Source organism: Dunckerocampus dactyliophorus, chromosome 9 (genome assembly GCF_027744805.1).
Source record: "Dunckerocampus dactyliophorus isolate RoL2022-P2 chromosome 9, RoL_Ddac_1.1, whole genome shotgun sequence".
NCBI lineage: Eukaryota > Metazoa > Chordata > Actinopteri > Syngnathiformes > Syngnathidae > Dunckerocampus > Dunckerocampus dactyliophorus.
Window position 1 is genome coordinate 3,472,571 of NC_072827.1, and position 13,077 is coordinate 3,485,647.

General features: G+C 42.8%; 1 long non-coding RNA gene across 1 annotated transcript; it reads left to right on the forward strand.

Moving 5' to 3' along the window:
- The first annotated feature begins 5,622 nt into the window (after positions 1-5,622).
- Positions 5,623-10,256, forward strand: LOC129187866 (uncharacterized). Its single transcript, XR_008572478.1, has 3 exons — positions 5,623-5,676; positions 6,452-8,941; positions 9,575-10,256. It is a non-coding gene; the product is annotated as an uncharacterized LOC129187866 (long non-coding RNA).
- Positions 10,257-13,077: the final 2,821 nt, after the last annotated feature.

Consider the following 13,077-nt stretch of genomic DNA (forward strand, 5'->3'; position numbering starts at 1 on the left):
ACTGCTGAAAATATGAAATAATGGAGCCAGATTGGTTGTTTTGGATTCATTTAGGATTTCTGTGTTGCTGGAAAGAGAAGACAATCCATCCGTCATCTCTGTTAAAAAACCCCAAATGAGTCTTCTACGAAACTCCCTACTTTATAATGGAATTTTGCATTTCTACTTATTGTTTGCTATTAAATTTCAAGTTATTGGATAATGATTCCGCATTTGTTGTGTATGACTACTTTTCTTCAATAAAAAATAAATGATAAAAACACAAAGCTGTCCAAAAGAGTGAGGGGAGACTCCTTTTACAGACTCCAGCTCTGACAAGTCTGTCACTGAAGGGAATCGGGTAGCGACTGGCTCATTAAACAGGAACAATGTGCACATTCATCTTTACAAAATGCGCGTACACGATTTAATTACATGGAAATGTTACACCGCTTTAGTTCTAATTTGATTCATGACTCAGAGGTCAAATGTCACATTTTAAGTTCAAGACTGCGTGTTTGGAAGATCAAAGACAGAAGTGACCTTGAGGTCAAAGAAACACACTTGCAATTCATAAAAATAAAGCCGCTATTTGATGGATGACCTTCAGGTCTGGGGTGTCCAAAGTGCGGTCCAAGGGCCATTTGCGTCCAGCGTCTGTTTTATTGGCCCATGGTCATTCTACAAATATAACAAGAAAAGGAAAAACACAAATGGAAATCGCTGCAATTTTACAAGAATAAAGTCCAAATATAAAGTAAATGTTTCTGTATTTAAACACGAAAAAGGTGCAATTTTACAAGAATAAACCTCGCAGCGTGGTTGGCAGTTAGCCCCTCTTTGGCAGCCGACTAACCGGAGTAAACGGGGGTGTCCATTGTGCGGCTCGGTAGCAATTTCCAGCCCGCAGTGCATTCTATAAGCTTAATTTTATCAAGAAAACTGAGGCAAAATCAGCAATTTTACAAGAATATCGTAATATGAGAGAAAATAACCTACCTCATTTTAGTAGTATTAAGTTTCAATCAGAAAGAAAATCGACTTTTCCTTTAAGCTGAACCATGTTGTAGTCACTATGCATTCTGTACACGACTCTTTACTTGCGTATCTTGCTTGCTTGCTGCTGTCACAAGTAAATTTCCCGGCTGTGGGATAAATAAAGTACATACATACATACAAGCTGTAATGTTGTGACAAAACAACAGTAGTTTTAATTTGTGGAAAATGAGTCTGAATTGACCAGAATTATACAATAGAAGCAATGAAGACTTAAACAATGGCTGCACTCATACTTGAATTTTGCACAGACTGGTTGCGGCAAGAGCAGTAATGTTGCTCGTGGCCATTGGCGTCACTGCCAAGAAACATTTCCACCAAGAACACAATATGCAGCCAACCCCTATGAGTACTTCCTTACCGACCTTTGAGCCTTTGTGTTAGTGTGTGTCCGCGTCTTGCGCTCTAAAATGCACGCGCACACATCCGCTGTCGCCATGGCAACAAACAGACATGGCTGCAGGTGTGTTAGCCTAGAAAAAACACCAAGGTTGCTCTTTGAGGAAGGATAAGTCCACAGACTGCAATGTTTGACACGCCACGAGGGGGCAGCACGCAGCACGTTCTTCCGTTCTTGTGCTTGAGTTTAGATGAAGACAAGAAAGTGTGACTTTATCAAGAAGGACAGGGAGCTACGTTCAATCACATGTTAACTTAAAGGAACACAAGAGAATGGGCACTACTACAACAGTCTTTTTTGTGCGTTCATTTCAAAGATTTGAGAAGTTAGAACATAATGTTTTTTTTCTTATATCACAGTGGATAAAGATAAGGACAGTGATAGTAATCTGCCACTGAAACTGCTCTTCTGTTGGGAGATGATGCTGTGCGTTGGATGATGCTGGTTGTCCATGATGGAAAGGAGCCTCCTCAGTGTCCTTTGGTCTGCCACAGATGTCAGGCTGCATAATATGACTCCGTGTATCTACGTTAGAATATTAGAAACAGCTCTTACCAGCCATCCGTTTTCTATGCCGCTCGTCCTCACGGGGGCATGCTGGAGCCTATCCCAGCTGCCTTTGGGTGAGAAGCGGGGTACACCCCGGATTCACACTCACATTGAACCTAAAATGCATGTTTTTGGAATGTGGGAGGAAACCGGAGTGCCTGGAGAAAACCCACACATGCACGGGGAGAACATGCGGAACGTGACAAGAGTTCTTGTTTGGAGAAAAGCTCTCTCGCTGGAAGCCAATCAGAATAAACTATGGCTTTGCAACTGTCACTGTCATAACGCAATCAATAAGTACCTGCAATACTAAATACCTTCACATATAATTTATTTTAATTTCTCAAAAACTAGTTATCACACACCCAAAATAGTGACATAAACATGTTCCTATAACTGTGAACTGAAGAGACAACTTACGGATGAAGCCGTTTTGTGGACTTATAACAAAGGATGGAGCAGATTGCTGCACTGAGATGCTCACTCTGTCATGTATGCAGAAAAGAGGACTTCCCAGTTCCGGCAAGATGGCGGTCCGAGCAGGTGACTGCTTTTTTTAGACCTTTATTTTAACTCCAAACAGGTTAAAAATTCTGCCCACATCTTTAAAAGGAAGAATCTATCGTCTTGAACGGATCAAACTGCTGTTTAAAAGAAAAGACGAAAGCAGTGGGGGGAAAGGGCAAAGCCTCAGCTCAGCTACTGATGGACTCCTCGTGTTCTACAGTGACTGATTATGGTTACTCAATGGATGCTTCTACGCCGTGAACCAAAAGGAAGACTTTATGTCAAGAAGGCTGGTCCAATCAGAGCTTATAAATTGGGACGCTGGAATAGACCGGGACCCATGATCTGCTGGATTCTTCTCTGAGGGAACGTAATTCCACTGCTCTGGCCTTGTAGACTGTCTGGCACGCCGCACACGGGTGCTCACGTAGACATAAATTCATCTTGTCTCATTGTGGATGTATCCTAACAATTCTGCTGTCGGTATATAATCTGAATGTTGTTAAATCAATGTCAAGCTCTCTGATGACAAGATCTGCTATTTCCACAGCCAATACAGTGGCACACAACTCTAATCTAGGAATTGTCAGGTCAGGCTGTGGAGCGAGTTTAGACTCGCCAAAGACAAATCCTACTTCACTGTGTCCGTGCTCATTCATAATCTTCAGGTATGCCACTGCTGATATGGCTTTGAATGACACATCCGAAAAGACACAAAGTTCTGTGTGCTTTGGAAATGGAGAAGGTTGAAAATGTGCGTGAGATATTGACCTCCTGTAGTGCTGACAGTGATCCATGCCCTTTTCTCCAAACTTCACATTCGTCCCCAGGAAGACAAGTGTCCCATTCTGTGTCTTGCGTTGAAAGCTCTCACGTTTGACAGGACGCCTCTGCGTGTGAATGGCTTTTGATGGTCGGGGACCTGAAAGGTGAAGGTATCTTGCATAATGTTCCAACTGACACCAAGGCTGCATTGGACAGGTAAGTTGTCTACATCAAGGTTGAGATCTTTGATGTCATTTGACCTTTCCTTTGGAGGAAATGTATTCTTGACTTCCATGCGATTGGACGCTATCTTATGCAGGGTGATGTTAGATGCAGCCAGCATTTTCTGTGTTCGTTGTAGAACATCTATAGCTTCTACTTCTTTTGCAAATGATGTCAGTCCATCATCAACATAGAAGTCTCTTTCCACAGAGTGTACAGCATCATCACCATGGACCTGTTCTTGCTGTGTTGGTGCCCTCCTCAAGCCAAATATTGCCACTGAAGGCGATGGGCTGTTGCCAAAAACATGAACTCACATGCAGTATTCCGCCACTTCTTTGCTGGGATCATTTTCCTGATACCACAAGAAACTCAGAAAGTCCCTGCAATCCTCACGCACCACAAAGCAGTAGAACATCTGTTTGATGTCCGCTGTGACGGCAACAGGTTCCCTTCTGAATCCGAGGAGCACTCCGATAAGGCTGTTATTCAGATCAGGGCCAGAAAGCAACACTTCATTCAGTGAAATTCCATCAAACTGTGGACTGGAATCAAACACTACTCAAATTTGGTTCGGTTTTTGGAGGTGATGAACTCCGAAGATAGGGAGATGCCAGCACCCTGTTCCTTCTTTGAGTGTTGGTTCAAGCTCTGCATGTCCATTGTCAAGCAGGTTTTGCATGAACTCGATGAAATGGGCTTCCATGTCAGGCTTTTTGTCTAGCATCCGTCGCAGTTACCTCAGGCGGTTGTAAGCATAGTCTCTGTTGTTTGGGAGACGCCTGCGTGGGTGGCAGAAGGGGAGAGGAGCAGTCCAGCTCTGTATCTCATTCTGGATAAACTCTTTTTCCATTATCTGAAGGAAAGTTGCATCCTCAATGGAGTGAGCAAGCAGGTTATCATTCTTTGTTGTACAGAAAACTGTGTCAGGGAGATTTTTCCACTGTCTTTGACACGGTAGCTTTCTTTAACATGTACAGTCAAACCTGTCTTAGCGGCCACCTTTATAGAACGGCCACCCGCCTATAGCAGCCACTGAAAAAAATCCCCCGCAGCAAATTTACATGTTATAGACCCTGTGTATTGCAGTCATCTGTCCAACGCGACCAGCGGCCACCCATTTTGTTTCCCTTGGTCAATATCTGATCGCATATAGCGACCAAATTACCGACTCAAGTAGAAGCTTCATGCACGAAAAAATTTAGTTTTTTAATCAATGAAGCCGTCGTGTGTAGACTTTAATTACTGAGTCCTAGCTCAGTCACAATCGTTCGCAAGATCCACAAACTGTCAGTTGTTCTACATAAAAAAGTCTTCTTTTGAGCTGGCTATTTCCTGGTCAAACATGTAACTTTAAGAGCATTTGCACCAAAACATTACCGCAAAGTAGGCTGGGAACAGGACGTGCTCCCAGCGACGATACAATAAAAAAAAAAAACATACGCTAGCATGCATGCGGCAGCGGGAGCAAAACTGAGTTCGGTTGTACTTAATTGAAGTATTTTAGAATGTACTCACGTTAGTTTTCATCAATCCTCATCCACAAATCCATCAAAGTCCTCATCTTCTGTATTCGACACAAAAAAAGCCGTCTTCTTTTCCGTTCGCTGCTAGTCTTAACTTGTCAGTGTTATTCAGCTCCGAAGCAAAGAAGGAAACTTCTCCTGTTGCTTCTGCCAACTTTATTTACTGAACGCGGCCACCAGACAGCAGCTCAGAACACACACACATCTCTCAGCATCGTCTCTCCTTCCTGCTTGCCCACAAGGCAAAGGTTAAACAAGCCCCACTACATAGCTGTCCCGGCAATGCATGTAAGAAATGACACCGTTTATTTCCTGGTGTGCACTGGTCAATACTGTAATGCCGCTTGTTGTGGGGAAGGAGAGACTCACGTCGCCGATGCACTTTAATGGCTTTATTAACAGCGGAGAACACTGCAGGACTTCACATCCACGCCAATGTGGCACTATGATATAGATGAATACATGGAAATAGTTGCCCCCCCCATTTCATTTTGATGTTTAAAGTCACTTTTTATAAGAGCCACTGTTGATGTCTTGCTGTTTATATGCTGTTAGTGTAATATAGGTTTCCGCCAGCAGAGGGTGCCATGTGCATCAGTAGCTGACGTCCTGGTGAACGACGAAGAAAAATTTTTTAGTACGTGATGAGACGTGTGCAGACACACATCTAAGGTGCCCACGAATAATCTATATTTCCTTGTTTTGCAGGTAAGACGACTTGTAAACCATATGTAAGTAATAGTCAGCAGTTGTAACAGTTAATTAGCGCTTTAGAGTGTAACAGGTGTCAAGCTAAAGAGTGAATATGCACGTTAATGAGCTCGTTCGAGTGACGTTCTTCGTTGTGTACCGAAAATGGCGGACTGGTCGTCCGTGGCAATGTGTGAATGACCAAATTCTACGTGTATATTGTTAAGGGACGCACATGAGTCAGGTGAATACATGTACAGCCAAAACGTTTGTCAAACAGAGTGAAGATGTATTGTCATATGATGCTTGTGTTCCTGTAAATACTAAGCTAAGTATAAGGCAAAGCTAGGGTAAAGAGCACATGTGCTGTGCTATTGCTAATTCATTCAGGAAGCTGTGATGGAGAAAGTATGTCCCACATGTGAATGTGAAGTTAAAGCTACAGTATGTAATTTCTGTATGGTCATAGAAAGTGTAAAATACTTGGTGTTTGTTTCATTCAGAGTGATTACAATGAGAATACAGTAAAGGGGTATATTGTTGGACATAGATTTAGTTTAATAAATACAATTCATGAGAGTAATGGAAAAGAGGATAAAACAGTGATTGGAAACAATGGTTAAAACACTGTAACATTGTATTTTGAGTTGATTAAGGTATGTGCTCGTACCGTAACGTGTGTTGTTTTGTTTATTGTAATACTAGAAGAAAAACTTGTTAGTCAGTACGTGATGAGACGTGTGCAGACACATCGAAGGTGCCCACGAATAATCTATATTTCCTTGTTTTGCAGCTTTTGCAAAAATATGTTGCACGGGAGATGAGTTGGCCCATCGTTCTCTGCAGTGTTACATATTTTGGCGAGCCAGCCAGGAGGTGGCGCTAGTGAGTCAACATGATCACAAACCACCTCCCTTCACAAGAGACGAACTTTCAATGAACAAAATGGAAGCGACACAGCCCCTGTGTGATCAAGTGAGTACAGCCTTGTGGCAGTTGGAGAGGGAGCTTCTCATGGATGTCTGCAGGCGACTGAAATGTTCCGGCCTGGACAGTGGAGAGCCTCGCAGCAAGACTAAGAGGACACTCATCAGGATGGCAGAGGATGAGGATCAAGTGGAGCAGTGTTACAAGGACATCGCTACCTACATCCGCAGACTAAGCAAAGAAGATAGTCAATCAGAAGAGGAGCCCCCATCAAAAGAATTTGTGCCTAATATAGAGCCTGACGACAACCCTGCATGAATCTTCCCAAGAAGGATGAAAAATACTCCACCTAGAACTCGAAAAGAGCCAGCACAAACTCTACAAGAGGTAACGTTGAGAAGGGAGTTTAAAATATGTGGACAGATTGGAGAACATGGGCAGAAGGACAGGCTATCTTACCTCAGCCTAATCCGCCAGATTGAGAATGGGAGCGAAAAAGGACACGCAGAGGCCCGAAATAGTTGAAGCAGTAATTAGGGCCATCAGTCCAGGAATGCCCCTAAGAGACATGCTGGAAATAAAACGTGGGCTGACACTTAGTAAACTGCTCACCATATTAAAAGGGCACTACAAGGTTGACAGTCCCACTGAGCTTTACCATCAACTCCTCAATCTCTCCCAAGAGCCCAAAGAAACTGCCCTCAACTTTGGAGTTCCAAACAGAATGCCAGGCAGCCCAGACATCTGTTCAGACACCCCTCAAGCTTCCCGAGTCCTCCCCTTCAGTGGCCGTGAAAACAGTTAAAGGTAAAGAGACAAAGGCAGATACACAGCAGATGATAGAAGAACTTCGCAAAGAAATGCAGCAAATGTTTATGGCTGCAATGGAAAATAGTCCATGCACCATGACACCAAGACAGAGAGAAAAGGGCTGTAAAAAATGCAAAAAAGAGGGGAAAGGAGACAACTGCAGGCACTGTTTCAAATGTGGGCGAGAGGGGCACTACTCTTGTGGATGCCGATTCCCATCAGTGACAGACTCGTCAGAGCTGGAGTCCGTAAAAGGAGTCTCCCCTCACTCTTTTGGACAGCTTTGTGTTTTTATCATTTATTTTTAATTGAAGAAAAGTAGTCATACACAACAAATGCGGCATCATTATCCAATAACTTGAAATTAAATAGCAAACAATAAGTAGAAATGCAAAATTCCATTATAAAGTAGGGAGTTTCCTTGAAGATTCATTTGGGGTTTTTTAACAGGAGATGATGGATGGATTGTCTTCTTTCCAGCAACACAGAAACCCTAAATGAATCAAAAACAACAAATCTGGCTCCATTATTTCATATTTTTGGCAGTATCACCAGAAGTGTGAGGATGCTAACACGTGACACTATCGGGAAGTGTTTCCAAGTCTCCCCCCTCCGTCGACAACATGGGCACCTCCTGAACTGTTTCACTTCTGCGCCAGTACCAGATGGCGAGAGCACCGACAAAACCCAGCACAAGCACGACGGTCGTCACGGCCACGACTGGAACTGGAACTCCATCGCTCATGGCTGATGGTGGCGCTGTGGGTTGAACTCCATCGCTCATGGCTGATGGTGGCGCTGTGGGTTGAACTCCATCGTTCGTGGGTGGTGGCGCTGTGGGTTGAACTGCAGCGTTCATGGCTGATGGTGGTGGACACTCAAGTAGGACGTCACAGTGTTGGGTAGCAACCAGACTTTCCACCGTACAGAGATATCTTCCACAGTTGTCCTCTGTGATCCTGTCTACAAACAAGTCACCCAATGTGGCATTCACACTGCCGTTTGGTGGCATGTGAGGATCCGCATTTGAGTGTCACGCCATGACCCTTTGCAGGCTCCCCTTCCACACCACAAACCGGCTCGATTGGTTTCTCCATGACTGTCAGGTTCATGTCCCTTTGAACCTCTATTGCATAATTTGTCAAGAGGCATGTGTAGGTCCCCGTGTCTGAGAGACGCAGGTTGCTGATGGTTATGGGAGCGTCTCCTTTGCAGTGTGAGGTCTGAAAGCTGTGAGGCATGTGGTGGACCCTGCCCTTCAGTGGTTTGTAAAAAACACCACAATGCCAAAATGTAATACGGAAGTCTTGTGAATTCACCGTGACAGACCAGGTAATGTCTAAATCGTCAGTGGGATATGTATGCTTGCAGTGAAGAGTGATGTTTGATCCTACAGCTGCGTAATAGGACGTCTGGGAGCTGGCTTTGAGAGTGCAAAAGGTCAGCACCAGGACAAAAGAGAAGAACGCAGGCCTCATGATTGGAGCGTTGGACAGGAGCTTGCTGTAAAGTAAACACACGTTACATTGTCTTTCATGTCTTCACCAAGTCCACCGCTGCACCAAGTCCAAGTATGGTGACTTGTGTGTATAACGAGCAAGACAGGGGTGTCCAAACTTACTGGGGGCTACATTTGCCTCCCTCTCTGTTTGATCCTCCCAGTGCTTGAACCAGTTGAAGAAAAGCACTACTTCAGTTAGGCAGGACATCTTGCTTGATTTGATTCTTTATTCATGCATGTTTGAGTTCTCTTTTCAGCTACTATTGTTATTATATTTAGTGTATTACTCATTAAGCTGGCCTTGAGTGCGTAGCTGGACACTTCATTTGCACTAATTTTCATTGGATTGCATTTCTTTTGTCAACGGGGCTTGTTTTAAACGTTATACTGTCTACATAAAGAACATTTGAATTTGACAACTGTTAAAGGTGAAGTCCCTCTTTGGCTCCAAATGACACTTTTCTAAGGATGCAAACTGAAATAAAACAAGAAAAACATCCTTAACAGCTGGCAGGCAAACATATGAATCAAATTCAATGAATCTTGTCCTCCCATGCAGGCACAAATAAAGACAAAAAGCATATTTTAAAGATCGTAAACTGCTTTTCTATGCTCTAACTACCAAAATATTCCATTTCTAAGGAATCCTACTTGGCAAAAATTCACTCATCACGATCAGGTCTGGAACCAATTAACCAAGATCAGTGGCGGTACAGGCGTGAATGACACCCTGGGCGCACAGACACCATTTTACAATAAAGTCAAAATATTAAGACATTTGTCATCAAACAAGTACAGCGTGCTACATCCGACCTGAAGCACGATATTGTGGGACTTGTCCAGCTGGGAAGAGGAGGGTTTGTCCTTGCAGTGAATAAACCAACTTGGCACAAAGCTTCAACCTCACAAAGGAGGAAATTGGTGGTAGAGGAAGTACGCCGTCAGGAGGAGGCTGAAAGAAGAGCAAAGGCTGTCACTTTTGCCAAGCAGGGACAATGGATGAGGTGGGAAGGTGTGGAGAAGACAAAGCTCACCTGGAGGCAGCTCTGGGAAATGGAAGCAAGAAACATCAGCTTCATCATAAGAGTATTGTAAAATGATTCTTGTTCTGTGAAAGGCAGTTGAACTCAGGCCTATGTGACTGAGGGGGAGGTCATTGTGACCGAAGTTATACAAGATGTGTTCCAGATGTTATGTGATTTCAAAATGTCCTGCCAACAGGTCCAAGGAAGGACGAGGTTTTGGTAATCCGCGTCATTATTGTTCACTGGGTCTATTTAAGGGTGAACGGAATAAACGGGGTATCCCTTTTCCCTCAACTGCATATGAGTTGTGTTGTGCCTCTTATTACTCCACAACATTTGGCATCGCGAACAGGATTGGAAGGAAAGACGTTGATGCTCGTGGCCTTCTGACCTGCACCATATTGCAAACCAACGGCCGTAAAAACAGGTAAGATCCATTTGGTTTGACAGTGTGGTGCAGAAATGGGGGTAACTAATGAGCATTAATGTTAAATTTTCTCCAAATAAGAGAGCCTGTTGTTAGTGCATTACCTTGTAACAACAACTGCAGATTGGTGGTGGGGAACACACACAAAATGTGGCCCTCACTTTAGAGTGGGAAAAACTTTGTGTGTTTTACTAAAATGACTCTAGTCCAGCTGTGTTACGGCATGATTGGCGTACTTTAGAAGTGTTGAGTAAAGGAAAAGAGTACAGGCTCGTGCCGGCTTTGTGTGTGTGTGTGTGAGGTCGACAATTTATGCTGCAGCAACTCTTAGTCCGGGAGTTTATTCATGGAGGAAAAATTAAGGGCTAAATATAAGGCCGACTGCAATTGGTAGAGCGAGGTACCCTATACAACGCAGAGTTCGTTCACTGCGCGCTAAGTCTGTGTGGTTACGACCCTCCAAACGCGCAAAGGAGGTGACCAACTACAGAGCAAAGGCTGCGCCTATATAATATGCATGAAGCAAATCACGTCTAACAAGTAGAGAAGCATACTCAAATTACACATGCGGAATTACAATAAAGTAGTTCTTATTGTCTACTTTGTGATGTAACTCTAGAACAGTCTTGCAGTCCTAGTCAGCCGGACAAGGTCAGTCATGAGTATATTAATGCATACCTAAACTATAACAACTGGAGGAGATTAAGGCGTGAAGCAATCATTTGGATTGCTTAACTTGTGTGATTGGTTTGAAGTGCACTAAAATTTTGTTATTTGTTGTATGTAACTAAAATTCTAAAATCCAATTGGCACATACAGTACTTCAAGTGTGTGTGTGTGTGTGTGGCTGACTGTCTCACCTCTTCTGTAAAGCGTCCAGCTGTTTTTTTTGTGTGTGTTTTTTCACTGTCTTGAGGGAGTGAGTGTGTGTGAACGAAGGTCAGCTGAGGACAAACTGTGCTTTGTAACCCTAAGAAGAAAATAACTATAAGATTAATCATCTTAGTCGCAAGACAGTAACGTTAGCCAGTGTAAATAGCTGAAAATTGCCAAACACGCAAGTGAGAAGTGCGGTTAAAAACGTATTGTCAGAAATGTTCATAGATTCATCCTTTGTTTGAATGATCTCTTCTGGAACAACAAAAAGGTCAACCTTACACATAATTGAAGTGAAAGCAGTTTGTGTGTCATCTTTGTGTCTGTTGCTGGAGGTGCTGCATTTGGCTATTATTGAGTGTAGTGCATCCACCCAGGTGTGCATCTTGCCTAGTTGTGTTATTTGTGCCAATGTTAATTTGTTGTGGGTTGCACTGGAGAGGCTATCTTGGGTGTGGTCCCAGAGAAATTCAAAGTGCGCCATAATGTTGTTTGCTCTGTAGTGGGGGTTATGAACTAGTTGAAAGGACAGAATTGCAGTGGTTGAATTGAGAAGAAAATTGTGTGCAATTTGCTGTGTGATAAGTCTTTTGAGACTTTGTTTTGCATTACTTTGAACTTAGTGAATCTTGTCAAGCTGTGTGGTTCTGCCAGTGACCGGATGTGAAGTGAATAACTGAAGGAGGTGTTGAGAGGGGACACAAGGGGAGTGGCTACAGCCCTCCCTCTGAGTGTTTGAAGAACAAGTCAGCCAGTGGAAGAGTTTTTATTTTTGTGTTATGAGACTGGAGAGTTTCTGCAAGCTGTGGTTCTGAACTGTACAGCATTTATGGAAAGTGTCATGTTGGTGTTTAAGTTTAAAACATTTTAATGTGGTGTGCTAGTGTATAAAGACTTAATTTTGAAAGTGAATAAAGACAATACTCATCAAATAACATTGTGATAAAATTGCAGTCTGAGGTTAAGATACTTTTGCGAAAATAACTTATTTTTGTGACAGAACAAACAATAACATTTATTTAAATTTCTGTCTTGAAAGTTGAAATACTCAAAATGGCTATTCCTTCGACAACGATTTTAGGGTTAAAATACCCAAAAAGGAAGGATGACATCGAGAAGGTCTCTAAAAAGTGGACAAAACGCACTAAAAGCTTAAATCCAAGTTGGCCTGAAGGTGGAACATTTGATGTGAGTTTGTGTGATGACATGGAAGTCCAAATAAAGGACTATAAACCCAAAGACAAAAGTAACAAAAGACAACAGAAAAGAGAAAAGGAATTGGAAATTATACAGTTGTTCAAAAAGGAAGGTGAAATGTTCCGAAAAACAATGAAAAAGAATAGTGAACTGTTTAAAGCTAAAGGCGACGATGGATTTAAAATAAAAAACAGAAATATGGACAAAAACATGCAGGATAATAGTCAGTTCGCTGCAGTGGCTCCGTCTGGCCTTTATTCTTTTATTACAGGAACTGTCGAAGTTGCAGGAGATGTTGATTTTGATGACAACAAACAAGATCCTATTTCACCAGTTGGAAGGCTGAAAAATCCACCACAATACTGCAGCACAGACAGGAAGGGTGCAAAACCAAAAAAGTCACAAGTACTGGATTGTTATGCTGAAAAAGATCAAGCGCTTAAAGAGATGACAAGAAAGGATGGACACTCATATTGGCTGAACCTGGAGCACTCGGACTTAGAAAGACAAAAGGAAAGGACTATAATTCAAGAACTTGAGGATGAGATAGATGATGTTAATGAAAAATATGTACAAAATAAGGCTACAGAAGAAAACCAGGAAGAGAGGAAAAAAGGAGC